Raw genomic sequence first — 18,828 nt, forward strand, 5'->3', positions numbered from 1 at the left:
CTGACTGTGGGGTGGGAGGGGCAGGGAAGATCTTGCCATCTAGCTGGGGCTCCCAGACAGACACCCAGGGAACAAGAGTGAAGTAGACGAGAGAGAGGATAATTAAGTGCTAAATTGTGCAGCTTAATTTATTGTTTGGACAGTTGCCTTGTACAATAAACCCCATTGCTCTAATGAGCTCATGACATTAGCCAGCTGAGAAGACAGGCCGGGCCCATCACCGGTCACAACTAGAACCATCTGTAGGCACTGCCCAGATGCCTATCTGCAAAGCTGGCCTCTGTGCTTCTGGACTCGGTTTTCCACGGAGGGGTAGCAACAAGCCCCAGGCCAGGGCACCCCAAACAAGATCCCTTCCTAGAAGCTCCAGAATCTGAAAGGCCTGGAACTTACAGGAGTTTTGGTTCAGAAGAGGAAGGAAGCAGAGTTAGAATCTGGCCGTGAAGCAAGGGTCCTGCCTTGGAGTTTCAGGGAACTCACGTCCAGCCCCCTTCCTGCTTCTGTGACCTGGGGCAGGTCCCCAGCCCTTCTCTGTGAAGTGATCTAATGCAAGGATCCAAGCAAGCACCCAGATAGTGCTCTGTGAACCACAGTTATCATGAAAAGATGCTCCCAACTTAAAAAAACTTTAAATGATACATATGTGAGAACACCCACCTGCCACGTGCCACATCGCAGGGCCGGAGCTCCTGGGGGTACAGAGGCCTGTCCCTGACCAGCTACCGTGGAGGGGAAAAACAGTGCATCCTTGACTACATCCCTGTACTTACCGAGAGAGGAGGTTATCTTGGGGAATCCGGAAAGCCTTTTTGGAGAAACTGGTATCTGGAGTGGGCCTCAGATGATGTCCAGACTTTCTCACCAGAGAAATAATAACCCCTTGCACCTTTCTCCTTGACAAGAGTCACTCTGAATGTCTTTGTTGGAGGCGTTTAGGAGAAATCTGGTCAGAAGGGTTGAGGGTGGGAGTGAAATGAAGCTGCATTTTTTACGGAGCGCTTTACGGAAGTTGAGAGGGGTTGATTTTCCGTATCAGGGAAAGCCAAATTGACTAGACATTATGGAAGAGCGAATGCCCGCACTAGCCCAGCCCCCAGGCCACCATGTTTCACGACACCGATTGCAATTGTCGTGGAGAGATCATCTGTTTGACTTTCTGCTTAAAAATACGCCCCACCCCCTGCCCTGCAACAGAGGATGCTGAGCTCAGGACAGGCACTCAGGACATTTTTGTTGAGTGGATGAATGAAGGAAGCCCAGGCACTAGTCAAAGACATTCACTTGGAAACAAGGCACTGTTTCACCTGTCAGCTCGCCAAAGATGAGAATGTGATTGTTGGCCCCAGGGGGTAGGAAACAGCTCTCTGGGCACCTCAGGTGGTGACAGAGTTACAGACTTTCCCAGCAGACAGCGTGGCCACCTAAAGTATCCAAAATGCCTGTATTCTTCAACACAGCGATGCCACGTCTCAGAACAGAGCCTCAGGAGGGGCTGCACCAGCGGAGAAAGAGGTCTCACCGCAAGATGTTGGAAACAATCCAGATGCTTGACAGTAGGGGACCAGTTAAAGAAACTGTGACAGTCTTTGCGAACGTTAGGTAAGCACTTATAAGTGTGATGAGGATGGACGTACGGAAAGATGGCCATGGCATGCTACGTGGGGCGAGGCAGCCCCCACTCCCCGGTCTGCATGTGCCCCCGCTTATTCTGGGGGACAGCAGCCTTCTTTGAAAATGTTTATGTTCATTTTTTCCCACCTATATTTCAACACATGAAAAAAAACCCAATACATTTGTTATGTATTGTTATAAAACAATAAAGCTGTTTCCACCTTGGATTTTTTTAAAGAAGAGAGGAAGTATGCCAGAGTTTTTTGGACTTCCCTCTCCAGCGTGTCCCGAATTCGGCCAGGGAGACCCCAACTCTCCCAGCCAGGACTGGAGCCATGGGGGCTGCTGTGGGTGAACGGAGGCCTAAGACTGTGTGCCCTTCACCAGCGGCATCTATCTCAGGACAGGTCTCTGGGGAGCAGCTCCTCCCGGCTGGGGCCCTGAGGACCGATCTCCATTGGTGCTGAGCACAAGCCACATCTGAGACCTGTTCTCAAACTCTTCCAAGTCGCTGGAGCCGGGAGCCTGGTCTACAGCCCCAGGTCAGCCGGGGCTGGGTGCCAGGCTCTGCTCAGCCACTTACCCGCTGCATCCCATCACTCCTCGCCTGTGTGCCTGAGGACCACCGTATCTAGATTGTCAGTTGCTGGAAAGACTTGATGAGCAAAAGGATGTAGTTGATGTATGATCCCCATCTTCCAGTGCTCTCTCGTGCTGGCCTCCAACCTGGGAAGAAGCGAAGGTGGCTCCCCAGCTGCTCCTCTTGCTCAGGCCTCGCTCCTGCTTTTCAGCTCCTTCCTGGGGAAGCAGCTGGAGGGGCAGCCCCACCCCTGTGCTCCACCCAAGAAGCTGCTCGTGGAGGGTTCTGTTACTGGCAGGGCTGAGGGGGGACCCCTCTCCAGAGGCCAGAAGGTCGGGACAGAACCACCCCAAAGCGGCACCACGTCGATGGCCACTGTGTCCCCTTTGCCCACATCTGCCCCCTCTCCGGATTCTACAGAGTGGAGGGACTTTCCGTGGGGTGTGTGTGTGTGTGTGTGTGTGTGTGTGTGTGTGTGTGTCGGGGGAAGCAGGTGACAAGGGCAGGATGGAGGGACGCAGCAGGTGTGCTGAGGGCCTACTGCGTACATCAGGCGCTCCTAGATCTTTTGCAGGGTTATCTCATGGAAAGGGCTCTGCAGCCCGGCAGGGTGTACTGTTATTAGCACAGATGGGGTACACGAAGCTCAGAGAAGCTTGATGAGAACATTCAGCAGGGCAGGCTTGAGAGGGGCTGGGCTTGGGAGCCAGGCTGATCAGGAAGCTGGCTCCTCATTCCCACATAGGATAATGTCCAGCCAGTCCTTTGTCTGTGACTCCTGGGTTCCTGATCTGTCCAAGGGGGTTACTAATCTCTGCAGGTGGAGACTAGAGATAATATAGTCAGATCACCCAGCCCCATGCCTGGTACAGGGTAAAAACACAATAAAATTCCAGATTCTACTGAAACGTTGAGGTAAGAGTTGGGTGTGAGTGAGAATGATGCAGGGAGAACAAGGTCATCTGCCTTTGAGATGGAAATCACGTGGGCACAAATAGGAAAAGTCAGAGGAAACCGTCCTCTCCCCATTCTCAAATCTAATGCGAGCGCTCTAACTGATGCCTGCCGACCAGGATCTCCACCTGCCTCCACGCCTGCCAGGGAAACAGACGCCGGTTCTTAGGGAATTGTCTTAAGAGTGCAGTCGCCTTAGCTATTGAAACGTAGGACAGATGCATTTATGCCCGTGTCAGGCACACCCTTGCATTTGGCGGAGGAGGCTGCTGGGGTTCGGCGAGCCTGTGGCCTGCCCCTGCTAACAAGTGGCTAAACTGGGGCTTGGATCTGTCTGCCCCCAGCCTGCCAGTCTGCTTTCTTTTTCTCTTTGTCATTATCCCTCCCACCGCGCTGACTTTTTGATTTAAAAAAAAAAGAATCATGCTTTCAAACCTAATGCTGTTTACAAAGTTGTGGTAGAGTAGGTAAGGTGTGTGTGTGAGTGTGTGTGTGTGTGTGTGTGGTGTGTAGTGTGTGTTTCCCATTCTGTGCTGGGTCTGTATGCATGAAAGAAAAACAACAACAAAAAAACCCGACCCCAAGCCCTCCTGAGTTGTCTCACATCAGGAGAGCGGCTGCCTGCCCCCCACCCCAGGGTGGCTGTGGCATTGTAAGCAAGCTGCAGACCCCCCAAGCAACCAGAACATTCTGTACCTTGTGGCAATTAGTCCCCACTTGGCTTAAGGACTCCGACATCAAAGGAGGCCTCCGCCTGCTGCCCAAGGGGGACCAGGGGAATGCCTCAGAACAGGCCTTCACCTCATTAGGGGCTCCAGCCACCAGCAAAGCAGGCTCCGGACAACAGACCCGGCCCCATCAAAGGCCCCCTTCCCCCGGGAAGGCCTCTGTAATCCAGGGCCTGGCTAGGCCCTGCCCCCTCCCTAGACCAGCTCAAAAGCAGCTGTCTGGGGACACCTTACTACTCTCCAGTTCAAAGCCATGTGAATGCATTAACAAGACAAAACACCATTTTCCTGTCTCAGAACTCCTAGGGCCTGGCCTTCAGCCGCCTGCCGTCAGGCCTGAAGGGCACTCAATCCCTGCCCACTTAGCAGTGGGGCCTGAAGGCAGGCCCCTCCTCTGCAGTCTCCCCGGCCTTTGAAAACCACGAGCACAAACTGCGGCTAACTTAAGCCACTCAGCAATGCCTCTTCAGGCCTAATCTGCTCCTTCGTAAGGTAGGTGGCCGGTCTGGAGCCAGCCCTCCTGAGAGCCAGAGCTGAGAGGGGAAAAGCAGGCGGGCCCCGGGGGTGGCCGCCCTCCTCGGCAGGCAGAGGCCCCTGCTTCTGTACCTGAGTACATGGAAGAGGAGGAGAAGGAGCTACAAGCAGTCTCTCTTCAGAATCCAGGATTCTAGAGCAAAGGGGCCAGATATGGTCATTACTCATCATCCACCCACCTGTTCACCCATCCATCACACATCTGTCCATCCATCTGTCCGACGGTCCATTCATCCGCCCGTCCGTCCACCCATCCCACTGATGCTCGATCCTGTTCCAGACCCCGGGGACCCAGAAAGGAATCAGACACATACTCAGTCCTCAAGGAATGCCCAGTCTCTGGGAGGAGCAGAAAATACCTTATGGCCACAAGAGAGGCCTGGCCCAGACGATGGGGTCAGAGGTGGCCGGGAAGATGGCACAGGAGATGCGAAACTTGGACCTTGGAAGATGAACACGGGTTTTACCAAGTGGAAGGGAGAAGATGGTGTCCCAGGCAGCAAATCACGGAGGCCTGAAATAGCCTAGATGTGTGTGAAGCTACTAACTGTCTGTTAGTCTGAAGTTTGTGTGGAGGGAGGAGGTGGGGGCTGGTGAGAGACGCGGCTGCAGCCAAAGAAGGGGGCTCTTTATTCCATGAAGTCTATTCCCTGATGAGCACTCAGGTACACACACACACACACACACACACACACACACACACACACACACACACGAGTTCCCACACATGCAAACAGCAAGTCAAGACACAAATAACAGGTGTGAAAGTCTTTCCACAGACACGTGCTCACGCAATGCCAATATGCGCATCCACGTGCACACATACACACAATGACATGCAGGCAAATGTGCTCACGCACCCGGAAACACACCTACCCTCATTCAGACATACTCGGGCACACACACACAAGCATGCTCACACACACAAACTCACATGTGCCAAGTGTCCTAGCTGGTGTACGCAACCTTGACGTCCACACAAACTAACCCACATATGGCACCCATGTTCACTCATGCAAACCATGTGCGCACATGTATACACACACACACACACACACACACACACACACACATACCCGCGGCACCAGGGAAAGGCCGGGGCTAGGATGCCTGCCTCTCATTATTCCTCAGTCATAAAAATGTGCTCCAGGCAGTGAAACTTGGCAGAGCTGGGCCCATCAGCTGTGCGTGGGCGGAAGCTGGGTGTCCCCGGGCTCCGCTGGGCTCTGCCAAGATGAAGGGACTCCCTGTCCTGATAGCGGCCTCCTTTCCCAGCTTCCCCAGCCGGTGCTGCTCCCACGGGGAGAGCTGCCTTCCCCTTCTGCAACCATTGCCTTGCTTGGGTGGTGGGACAAACATGTCCAGCCCCGACCCACATGGCAGGGTGGCCAGAGCCAGCCCTCTGACGTTGTCTCCTGGACAGGCGCCCAGCCAGCTCTGGGCCAGGCAGTGCTATTCTCTGTGCAAGACCCATTGGGCTCCACCGTGCTCCTCCACTTCCATCCCGCGGGCTTCCCCCAACCCACATTCTCTGCTACAGCCACTCTGGGTCAGCCCTGCTGGCTGCAATTTTCCTGATGTGCTTGGTCATCAATATGAGGCCACAGCTGGGATGCCTCTGAGACTTAGAAATTGGGGACCTCTTGGAGCAGTGGAGGGGGGCGGGTTGTGGTGGGGGTGATATTAGCTGAGCTCACTTCAGCCAAGCCACTGCTGAGGCTCTGCTCTCCAAGCCATGGCCCTTCTCTTCTCCCAAACCTGGTCGTCCACCCTCCCGTCTACCTACTCATCCATCTACTTACACATCCCACTCCTGCCATCTTACCATATTTCTATCCGTCCATTCAGTCATAGATACAATTTTTAAACAATCTACTTGTTTACCTATACACTAATTTTTTTATCCACCCATCCATCTATCTACCCATTATTCATCTATTTATCCATCCATTCCATATCTGTCCATCCACTCACCCACTTAAACATCCATCCATCCATTGCTCATCCATCTAACCATCCATTTCTTTGAACGCCTTACCGAACCCTTCAATCATCTATTCATCTGTCCATTTCTCTGTCCATCGGTGTCTATTTATCCATCCATCCATATGCGCAGACTGTGAAATCCCCAAGACCTGGATTTGAATCCCTGTTTCACCACTTCCTGCCAGCAGCAGACGCTGCCAGTTCTCTTCCCACATCGCCCAGTCCTTACCATCTCAGTGCACACAAGTCTCCAACTGCCAGAACCGAAATCTTTTTGCCTGAGAGATTTCTCTTGCCACTGAGCCTTATCTGCCCCATGTGTAGAAGGCTGGAAGTGGTGAGGAATTAACACCCTTTGGGAGCAGCCTCCAACCACTGACTCGCCCGAGCTGGTGTATAAATAGTCCTGCTTCCTCATCACTGAGTAGGGTGACTCTTGGGCGAGAATTCTTCACTGGATCCCAGAGTTCCCTAGCAGGATTAAGCTCCATTTTCCTACAGTGGTAACTTGCTTGATAAACACACCCTTCACTGGTGGCCTTCCCTTCCTGTCTTACTTGCACACTTTGCTGTTTCACCTCCCAAAGAAATTACTTGCATTTGAATCCTTGTTCCAATATTTGGCTTCTGGGGAACCCAAACTAAGACACCACTTATGTAACTTGGATAGATTACTTTACTTAATATGATCCAGCATTCCAACAATATTAGTTATTGCTTTTATTACATATTACTATTAACAATGATAATAATAAATATGGACGTGCTCATGAGGCAGTGGTCTCTGCCATCTATCAACCAGTGAGTGTCACCGCCATCCAGCCAGAGAAGAAGAAACGTAGGCAGCATCCTTCTCACTCCCAAACCTAAGCCACCCCAAGTCCTTTCGATTTTCATCTCTTATAGATCTTGACTCTGTAACTTCTCTCTGTCTCCACACCCACCTCTCTGGTCCAAGTGAGAGCCATCTCTACCCTTCACTCCTGGACCACAGCACGAAGCTCTTAAGCAGATGCCACGTACTTCTTGTCCCCAACCCCCAACCATCCACACTTCGCACCGAAGCCAGAGTGATTTGGCCAGAGATGCGGGTCTGATCACAAGCCTTACAGCTCTCCAAAGGCTGCCACTGTTCTGAAGACAAAGAGCGACGTGCTTGACCTACTTACAGGGACTTGCCTGCTGCTCCGGTGGCACCTCCCCTGGGCTCTGGCCTGCAGCCTCCCCAGCCTGCACAGAATGCACGGGAGTCCCTTCCAGAGTCCAGCTTTGCTCATGCTGTTCTTCCATCACATCGGTAAGCCCCTACTTGTCCATCAAATCTTAGCTCTGACGTCACTCTTTCACTGACACTTTCCTTAGCATTCCAGACTCAGCCAAGTCTCTTATTATAGGCTCAAATACATCCATTGATTTCTTCACTCATTCATTTGTTCATTCAGTGGATATTTATTGAGCGTCTCCTCTGTGCCAGGCATTAAGTGAACAAATCAGATGAGGTCCCTGCCCTCAAGGAGTTACCTTCCAGTGTCTGTCTCTGTGTCACCCAGGAGAGGGTCAGAAGGCCTTACTTTAGACAGACTGGTCTGAAAAGGCCACTACAAGGAGGTGACATTTGAGCTGGGATTTAAATAGCAGAGGAGAGGGGTGGTGGTGTTGAAAAGAATAATGGTGATAGTGGAGGAATGGTGGGGACAGTGATGGTGGTGGTGGTGACGATGATGGTGTTGAAGATGCTTGTGGTGATGGTGGTGCTGATGGTAAAAGAAGTAGGTGAGTGGTGATGATTTTGGAGATGGTGATGACGATGGTTGTGATAGGCAGAATAATGGGCCCCCAAATGTGTCCACGTCTTTACCTCTGGAAGCTGTGAATATGTTATGTGTTATAGCAAGGGCTAATGAAGGCTGCTGATCAGCTGACACTGAGATGGAGAGATTATCCTATTACTTGGGTGGGCCCAGTGGAATCACAAGCATCCTCATAGTGAAAGAGGGAAGCAGGAGAGAGATTTGGAGTGGTGTGGCATAAGAAAAGACTTCCTGGCTATTGCGGCTTTGAATATGGACAAAGGGGGCCACAAGCCAAGGGCTGTGGGAAGCCTCCAGAAGCTGGATAAGGAAATTAATTAATCTTAATTAATTTTAGCCCAATAAGACACATTTCAAATTTCTGATCTCCAGAACTGTAAGATAATACATTTTGTGTTGTTTTAATTTACCTAGTGCTATGGTCTAAATGTTTGTGCTCCCACCACCCAGATTCATATGTTGAAATCCTAACGTCTAATGTGATGGTATTAGGAGATAGGGTGGAGCCCACGTGAATGGAATTAGTGCTCTAAGAGGAGACCCCACAGTGCTCCCTAGCTCCTCCTGCCATGTGAGAACACAGCAAAAAGATGGTCATCTGTGAACCAGCAAGACCTTGGGTCAAACACCAAATCTTCCAGCACCAATGATATTAGACATCCCTCCCAGCCTTCAGAACGGTGAGAGACAAATTTCTGTTATTCAGCAGCCACCCAGTCTGTGGGTATTTTGTAACAGTAGCTTGAAGGAAGACTAACACACCAAGTTTCTGGTAATTCGTTACAGCAGCAAAAAGAAACTATACAGTAGTTGTCTGATGATGGTGGTGGTGGCGGTGGTGATAGTGGTGATGATGGTTATGATGATGGTGACAGAGGTGGTGGTGATGATAACAATAGTATAGGTAGTTAGGTGATGGTGGTGATGGTAGTGGTGATGGTGATGAAGGAAGTGGTGATGGTGGTGGATGGTGATGGTGGTGGATGGTGATGAAGGAAGTGGTGATGGTGATGAAGGAAGTGGTGATGGTGGTGGATGGTGATGAAGGAAGTGGTGATGGTGGTGGATGGTGATGGTGCTGGATGGTGATGAAGGAAGTGGTGACGGTGGTGGTGGTGGTGGTGGTGATAGTGGTGATGATGGTAATGATGATGGTGACAGAGGTGGTGGCGATGATGACAATGGTATAGCTAGTTAGGTGATGGTGGTGATGGTAGTGGTGATGATGATGGTGGTAGTGATGGTGGTGGTGATGGTGATGAAGGAAGTGGTGATGATGGTGGTGGTGATGGTGGTGGATGGTGGTGGTGGTGGATGGTGATGAAGGAAGTGGTGATGGTGGTGGTGGTGATGGTGGTGGATGGTGATGAAGGAAGTGGTGATGGTGGTGGTGGTGATAGTGGTGATGATGGTAATGAGGATGGTGACAGAGGTGGTGGCGATGATGACAATGGTATAGCTAGTTAGGTGATGGTGGTGATGGTAATGGTGATGATGATGGTGGTAGTGATGGTGGTGGTGATGGTGATGAAGGAAGTGGTGATGATGGTGGTGGTGATGGTGGTGGATGGTGGTGGTGGTGGATGGTGATGAAGGAAGTGGTGATGGTGGTGGTGGTGATGGTGGTGGATGGTGGTGGTGGTGGATGGTGATGAAGGAAGTGGTGATGGTGGTGGTGGTGATGGTGGTGGATGGTGATGAAGGAAGTGGTGATGGTGGTGGTGGTGATGGTGGTGGATGGTGATGAAGGAAGTGGTGATGGTGGTGGTGGTGGTGGTGATAGTGGTGATGACGGTAATGACGATGGTGACAGAGGTGGTGGTGATGATGATAATGGCATAGGTAGTTAGGTGATGGTGGTGATGATGATGGTGGTGGTGGTGGTGATGGTGGTGATGGTGGTGGATGGTGAAGAAGGAAGTGGTGATGGTGGTGGTGGTGATGGTGGTGGTAGTGATGATGATGGAGGTAATGGTGGTAGTGATGGTGATACATTTTGTAGGAGCTCAGTCACTTCTTGGGGGTCTCCCTATGGTTGACAATCCTCTTATTTTGACCCTCCCTTGACCCACATTTTGAAGCAGGCTTTCCTGAGTAGAAGACTGAAGAGGAGGATAGTGTGAGAAGGGGCTGAAGGGTTGAGAAATGGCTCCCAAGTAACAGAGGGGATGGAGAGGCAGGGCAGGAACAGAGGCCAAGTAACAGGGCTTGAGCTTGTCAGTAAGAAGCTCTTTCACACTTTATTTATTTTCCTCTTTAAATCCCTTTCCACTGAGGACCAGGAGCTGCTCTTCAGGTGTTCTCTGGATGGAGAAAACAGACCAACATTGCCTTCTGAGGCTGTTCTGGGATTTGCTGCTCTGGGATGGCCTGGGCACTGGGTCCTAAGGAGCTGAAGGGGCAGTGGGTGCATCCAGAAGCTTGAGGCCCAGGGAGGAAAAAGGACATCCTGGGGTCCCCCAGCAGAGTTGGGGCCAAACTCAGTCTCCTGGCTTCCCATCCTGGCTTTTCCCATAACACCACAAACTCATTGACCTCTGTCACCCAGAGGCAGAGAGAAAAGAGTCAAAGATCCAACCAGCCGGTATAGAGAGAGAAAAAGACAAAAAGAGACCAGGTCCCTGAGGCCTTGGGGTTCATACTTTGCCACCTCCCCCTACCCTCAACTCCCCAGTCCTCAGAACCAACCCTGGGACTGCCAGAGCCCCACCTGCCCCGCCCTGGGATTCCAGAGTGGGAATGACTGCCATCCTGGGGAGACAGACTCTGGGTCTCCAGGGCGGGGTCTTGGCAGGGCCAGATCCGTGGGCCCCCACCCCACCCCAGAGGGGTATCAGCCACCACCCCACATGGGGGGAGCAGACAGGCAGGGGCAGAGTGGCGCCAGGCCTGGGTCTGGCCACCGCAGGAAGACCTGCTAGCACCTGTGGACCCAGCTTCTTCCCCCTGCCTCTCCCAGCACGGGCCTCATTAACACCCTCCCTGGGGCTGGGGCTGGGGCTGGGGCTGGGGCGGGGGCCAGGGTGGAGGGCAGGCAGAAACAGCTGAGGCAGTGGAAAGAGTCCTCTCTCAGGCCCTTAACTGCTTGTATGGCTCTGGCAAGCTGTTTCTCCGTGCCTTGGATTTTTCATCTGTAAAAAGAGGGCAATTGTGCACACAAAACAGAGCCCCTTAGGGGAAGCTCATGTGAAGTACCTACTGAATGCCAGACACACAGTAGGTGCACACTCACCGAGACCTGTAACGCTGCATCCCCGGGCCTTACCATGGAGTCCCTAACTCCTCAACTTCACAGCTCTGCGGGCGATCTGGGACACATCTTTCCACTTCTCCACAGGAGTGTTTCCACGCCCAGCTCACCAGATCCTAGGCCGTGCTGTCTCTCTGAGATCTAGAAAGTGGGGCAGCACCCTGGCCCCAGCAGAAGCTCAGAACACATCAGCTGCTCTTATCAGGCTTGGCTGTGCCACTTCCAGACCATGAGGGTCTGTCAGTTAACCCCTTGGAGCCTTGGTTTTCTCACCTGCAAAATGGGGTCATAATAGGGGGTGATGTGAGAGTGAAAGGAGGAAAAGGAGGTGATGCGGAGAGAATGGGTGCCCCCTGTCCCCACCCCCGACCCTACCCTCGAAGGGGACTGGCTCCAGGGGAGACTTGGAGCTGCTGCTGAGGGCCTGGACAGCCCCTGCAGGAGTGGGGCAGGAGGGGGAGAGCGGGATGGGGGGGAGGGAGCAGGCACAACAATGGCCAGGCCCATTTGTGGTTTGTGTCCTAAGAGAAGTGAGTCGACGCTTTCTTGTCATCAGACTTTCCAGTCACCTGCCTGGGAACCTGAGGAAAAGATTAGGGAGCCAAACACATATTGTTTCTTTTGTTCGAGGTGCCAAGTTTGGTGGGATGAATTGGCCATCTGTTCTCCCAGCTACAATCCGGCGAGCCGGAAATCTCTGCTTTCCGAGTTGCCACTTTCCATCAGTTGCTAACAAAAATGAGGGGCGGGGAGACTGTGGGGGCTACCCGCCCCTGCCCTGTGGCCTGGCTGATCCCCCGTCGGCCGGTGCCCTGCTCCAGGCTCACTGTGTGCTCCGGGCCTCAGATCCCCAAACCTGAGCATGAGCTGGGAGAAACCCCTGTGCCCTCGGCAGACCCACCGAGCCTCTCTGAGCCTCGGTTTCCCTGTTTGTAAGGTGAGGCTGGTTGGGGCCAGCAAAGCTCTGCACATCCTCTGGCTCTGACATGGGGAAGCAAACATGGCCCTGAGGTCTGGGGAGGGGAAGGCCTTTGATTGGAGGGCAGCCGCTGGGCAGGAGGGATGGGTGTGGGCCCTTCCTGGGGGTTGCCCATCAGAATCCCTGACCCCCGTTTTCTGGGGTCTGACCGTCTAGCAGCAAGGCCCTCCCACTTCCCCCTGGGCGGGGCTCAGAGTGGGGATTCTTAACCCCCACACTGGCTTTCTCTGGTGGGAATGGGGTTCAGATCCTCAAGCAGGGATCTTCTTGACTTAGGGGCCCTGGGGGAGTCTGTGATGCCCTGACACGGTGGGAAGAGTTTTGTTGGGGGTACCTTTTCCCAGAAGCAGGAAGCAGAGTTTTCATCTGATTCTCAAGGGACCCTGTGGCCTTAAAAAGGTCCAGAATGAGTGAGCCCCTGGAACCTGGAGGCAGACCTGCCCCATCTAGAGTGACTTCCCCGGACTGAGAGGACAGAAAGAAAGTCCCTCCCACCCCAAATGGGGACCAGCAGTTCGGATGTATCTGAGCAGGTGCTGGGTGACGGGTGTCAGGGACAGAGTCCCCAGTGGTCTGGGCAGGACAGGCCTAGGTGGGAGCTCTGCCACCTGGGGAGGGAAGCAGCTTTCGGGGTGTGGGGTGGAGGTGAGGGGCTCCTCTTGGCTGACACAGATGCCTCCTGCCTTCTCAATGACACCTGCAGACACAGGTGACAGTCAGGAGCTACAGAAAGTGTGACTTGCTACCTAGGCCTGAGTTATGCTGAGCTGATGGCTTCCAAGGGCTAGCTTTGTGGCCTCTCAGTCTCCCTGCAAGGGCCCCTGTTTCATCCCCCTTCCCCTCGCCCCCAGAGGGCTGGGAAGTCCATGCCTGCAGACTGCCTATCTGTGCTCCGCCCTCTGTAGGTGTATTTTATTTAATCTTCACAGCCAGAGTATGCACCCAGGCCCCATTCCACAGATGAGGACACTGAGGCTCAGAGAGGTCAAATAATACATTTAAGGTCACTCAGCCAGCAAGGGCCAGAGCCCACCAGGACACAGCCAGCATCAGCACCTCTGTGCCCTCCTCCTCAGATGGGCCTGCAAGCGGCTGGCAGGTAAAAAAAAAAAAACCCCAAATGATTCCCAGCCCCAACTGCTCCCCACACACCCCCTCCCAAATGTGTCTGCTGTTCTCCATCCAGACTGATTACAGCCCAGAACAAGGAGGCTGGGGGAGGGATGGGAGCAAGCAGGCACTGAGAAGACTTGAAAGAAAATTTGAAACACACGTGTGTTGCCTTGGCTCTGGTAACCCTAAGCCCTCAGCCCGTGTGGCCCAGCAGGCCCCCCTCCCCACTCCCCGCCCACCCTGACCCCCCCCCCCACCCGGGTCTCTGAGGGGCCTGCTTTCCACGCTCAGCCCCTGCCAGGGGAAGCTGGCTGGGTCTCCAGGAGATGAAGAGCTTGGGGCTGGGAGACGCCCCCCCCACCAGAGCCAGTCCATGTCTGAAGGAGGTGCGGAGGCCCGCAGAGGGAGCCCAGCTTGCTGGGGAGGAAGGGCCACTTTGGAGCTGGACCCTGGACTCTGCGACAATTGGAGAACAGCCTCCCCCCAACTGTCTGTCTCTCTTTCTTCCCACCCACCCACCCTGACACGCCCAGGAGAACCTGTCTTTTCTCTGCCCTTGCACCTGCTGCCTTCTGCTTAACCCTTTCCCGGCCGGCCAGAGCTCAGCATTCTGGAGCTTGCGTTTGGGGAGGGGCTGGATGGGCAAGAGCTGACTCTGGGGGGCTGGAGCCTGGGTCAGAGACCAAAGGTGAAGCCAAGTGACAGGCTCTGCCTCACACTGTTTATATGGAACATCCTTCCAGCGATCGGCTTATGGCCTCCAAACATGTGGCTTCAATCTCTTCCTTGAAATATTGGGGGGGGGGGGCTGCTGCCAACACCCACTGGAAGCCTCTCTGTGAGCTCAGCTGAGCACTTGCTGTGCACTAATAGCTCTGAGGCCCGTGCCTCTTGCCAATGGCACCGAACACTTGGTTTGCAAATTAGTTTCATATTTGGGAGGGTGTGGCCTGGGAACAGGGCTGAAGGGCTGGAGCGGTGGACGGGCAGGAGGGAGAAGGCATGGGCCTTGAGAAGCAAGCTGAACTGGGTCCACAACCCAGCTCCATCACTTTCAAGCTCATAGAGCCTGGGCAGGTGACTTTACCCTCCGAGGCTTTGTTTCTGCATCTGTAAAATGGACATAAACAATCATGTAATCCAGGGTGGCGATGGAGGAGCAGCCCTTAGCCTGGCGCTGGCACATGGCGTGCTTAGGGTACGCAAGCTCCCCTCCAGTCCCTCCCCTTGTCTGCCCACCTCTCCTGAGGCCCATCGTCTGCTTCCTGGCCTGACTCCTGCCCGTGGCTGCTTTATGGTTTCGTGCGTTATGTCCTGGGAGTCGGAGGCCCTGGATTTAAAGCAAAGCTTTGTCAGGGGTTGGCCGTGTGCTTTGGGACAAGACCTCTCCATCTCCCAACTGTAACGTGGCGGCGGGAGGTGCGGGTTGGAGGGGTGCTGGATGAGATGCTTCTTGGACAACTTCCAGAGTAGGATTCAGGGCCTCTAGGAGGCCTCAGAAGGACAAAAGTCCAGTGGCTTGGGGTCCCGGGATGAAGTTAGGACAGGGCTGAGGTGGCTGGGGTCCTGTGAGATGGGTGACAGGAGGACTGAGCCTCCCTGGGCAGGTGTGGGGGAATGCCTTCCTCACCTCGACCATCCCCCCCCATCACCTCTGACTCACCTCTCCCTCCTTGTGACACATCACCAAGTGATCTGGCTCACAGACCCCTGAGGTCACGCTCCTTTGGGTGAGAAGAACATGGTGAGAACTGGGATTCCCCTGACGGGGCTGCTTTAGAGATTCCAGGGATGATGTTAAAAGGCAACATGTGCGGCCCCAGCCCAGGCAGACCGCGTTGCAATCTTCAGGACGGGGTCCAGGGATCAGTATATTAATCAGTGTGCATCCAGGGTTGCAGATCCAGTACTGGTGGGGAGCAGGAGATACAGGTTTTGGGATTTGCTGGGCCTGGGTTTAAGTCACAGATCTGCCCAGACTTGGCTTTTGGGACCTGCAGCAACACATTTTTCTCCCCCAGCTTCAATTTTCTCATCTGTTAAATGGAAAATATTTCCTAGTTCATAAGGGTGTAGCAAGGATTAAATGCTATCTGTATTGGTTCCTAGAGCTGCTGTAATGAATTTCCACAAACTGTTGGCTTAAAACAATAGGAATTTATTGTTACATCTTAGAGGCCAGAAGTCCAAAGTCAAGGTGTCAGCAGGGCTGCTCTGTCCCCAGGGTCCCCAGGGAACAATCCTTCCTTGCCCCCTCTAGCTTCTGGTGGTTGCCAACAATCCCTGGCATTCCTCGGCCAGTGAACACATCACTCCAATTTCTGCCTCTGCCTTCACATGGCTTTCTTCCCTCAGTGTGTGTCTGTGCCCAAATTTCCCTCATCTTATAAGGTGACCAGTCATGGGATTAGAGCCCACCCTCATCCAGTATGACCTCATCCATCTAACTTGATTACATCTGCAGACTATTTCCAAAAAAGGTCACACTCACAGGTACCAAGGCTTAGGGCTCTTTGGGGTCCCAATACACCATCCATAAAGTGCCTGGCCATGGAAGGTGCTTGGTAACCGGGGCTGGTGGGTGGGGAGATAGATACAGAGTGAGACAGGGGAGGAGGAAGGCTGTGTGCCCTCGGAGAGATGCATGTCTGCTCTGTGCCTCAGCCATCTTGCTTCCCTGGGGTGTGATGAGGATTATCTGAGCTAATGTCTGCCAAGGACTTGGTTCACAGAGACACTCAAGAAATATCAGTCCCCTCACTACAAAGAAACAGCGATGCCTTAAGGAATCCTTTGTGGCTAATGTCCATGGTGGCTTTCTCTTGTGATGGGGAGGGAGGAGGGATGGGAATGCTGATGGTCAGGAGAGGGTACAGGGCACAAGTTGGTGTTTTTCAAAAGCCCCAAGGCCACAGAGCGAGAGGACATGGTGAGCCGTTGTCCTTGGTGTTCATAGCCATCGGCCCCTGCAGGTTTGAGTTCATGGCCAGGCGCTGGCCTTCGAGAGCAGGGAACGGCAGCTGAGATGGGTCTGGCGGAATGTTCTGTATTGGAGTGATTGGAAGTGACGGGTGAGGCTGGGCCGGTAAGGAACGGGGTGAAGGAGCCAGCAGGCGGTCTGCAGGCTCAAGCTGTAGTATGTTAGTCCAGGGTCAGGGATGGGGTGGGGGAGGGTCCTGAGGGGAGGAGGTGCTTCCCGTGGGAAGCAAGCAAGTGGGGACTCTAGGGTAAGACCCGGGAAGGCAGGGGACAGGCCAACAGAGAGGTAAGGAGAAAACATGGGCCATGGTGGTAGCTGGGCTGAACTCTTGGACGGCACAATTCTGTAGAATCCTCATGACCACCAGGAGAAGAGGCTCCCATTATCCCCATTTTACAGAGCAGGAAACTGAGGCCCCGAGAGGGAAGGGACCAGCTCGAGGTCATCCTCCAGCCCCTCTTCTCTTCTCCTTTCATCTCCACCATCGCAGCCTCCTGCGTCCTCTTTCCTCTCCATCTTTTCTTCTTCTTCCTTCACGTCTGTGGTAACCAGAATCATGGCCCGTAAATGGGGCCACATTGAAATCCTCAGAATCTTTGAAGACTACCTTAAATGGCAAAATAGTCTTCACAGATATGATTAAGTTAAAAACCTAGAGATGGGTGGATTATCCCAGGTTATCTGGGTGGGCCTGACATGGTTCCTTGTAAGAGGGCAGCAGGAGGGTCGGAGCCAGAGGGTCGGAGTTACGTGAGGCTGGAAACAGATCAGAGCTTCAGAAATGGAGGGAGGGGCCCCACACCTGAAGAATACTGGTGCCACGAGAATCTGGGAAAGTCAGGGAAGCAGATTCCACATGGAAGCCCCGAGAAGGGACTAACCTTGCCCCCACCTTGATGTTAGCCCCCTGCATCTCATTTCAGACTTCTGAGTCCATCGCTGTAAGAAAATGAATTTGTGTTGGTTTAATCCAGAGTTTGTGGTGACTTGTTAGAGCAGCAAGAGGAAGCGAACATGCATCCCTCCTCTGCCCAGCTCTCCTTTCCTCCCTCCTCTCTCTCCTGTCTCCTCCTCCACTGTCCCCTCTTCCTGCAGGGCCCACTCCTCTCCTCCAACTCCATCTCCTTCTCTTCCTTTTCCTTTTCCATCAACTTGTCCTGCTCCTCTTTCTCTACCTCCTATTCCTCTTCTTCTCCAATCCCCGCCACACAAGAGGGCAGATTTTTTAACATCTCTAGATCGAGTTTGAATCCCAGCTCCATCGCTTGCAGGCTGTGTGACTCCGAACAAGTTCCTTTGCTTCTCTGATTCACAGTGTTCTCATCCGGAGGCAATGCCAACTCCCTGGCTTACTGCAGGAAGTTAGAAGAGATAACGGGGCAATGAAAATGAGGCACGGTGGCCACTTCATAGATGTGTGTTTCTCTGCATGTCCCCTACTGCCCTGTGAGCCACAGGGCCCCCACCTGGTGGGATGCTGACCTGCCCTGAACACTGAGACAGTCAGACACAGACCTTCAAGCCACTGCCCTGGCTCTCTGCCGACCTGGGGTTAGGTGAAGGGGGGCATTGTCAGACAGACACGGTGCTGCCCCTGCGCTGAATCAATCTCTTCCTCGGGGATCTTTGGCAGGGCCAGGTGGGGCGTGAGTGACAGTTTCCTGGGAGCGCTTGCTAAAGATACCCTCGCACCTGGGAAACTGACAGTTGGTCTTGGAGTTGTCAGGGCTCTCAGATCCCAGGTGGGCAGGCCCACAGCAGCAGTCCGCGCTAAAAGAAGATAACACGTAATTACCCTTTCTTCTCCACGACCAAGGGAGACCTCCCTCACCATCCTGTCCTGGGAAATCAAGCCTTGTCTCCCTGCGGCTGCCAATGCCCAGCAGTGTTCCAGTAAATTAGCCGACAGAAGGCAAGTCTCCCGTGGACTCATCAGAAGTTTGCCCATCTCTTGGACAAACTTCAGGAAGAGTATGTCTCCAGCTGCTCATCCTCTGATCACAGTCTAAGAGGCTGAATTATAAAGGCAGTAATAATAGTCTTTCTTTTGTTTTCCCATTATGTGCTGGCACTACTCAGAACGAATATCACGGATCCCATGTTACAGCTGAGAAAGCCAGAAAATGATCAGCACAAGGTAACAAAGCTCATTCCATTGAAATGGCATCAACCACCACTGTTTCACTGCAGCGGTGCACTTGGGCATCCTGCCACGTGTCCAGGCTTCATAAGAAACGATTCTACGGAACTGGTCAGTGAGTGGACTGAAGCGATATGGTTTAAAGGCATCATCTGCTTTTAT

Source organism: Camelus ferus, chromosome 22, assembly GCF_009834535.1.
Source record: "Camelus ferus isolate YT-003-E chromosome 22, BCGSAC_Cfer_1.0, whole genome shotgun sequence".
NCBI lineage: Eukaryota > Metazoa > Chordata > Mammalia > Artiodactyla > Camelidae > Camelus > Camelus ferus.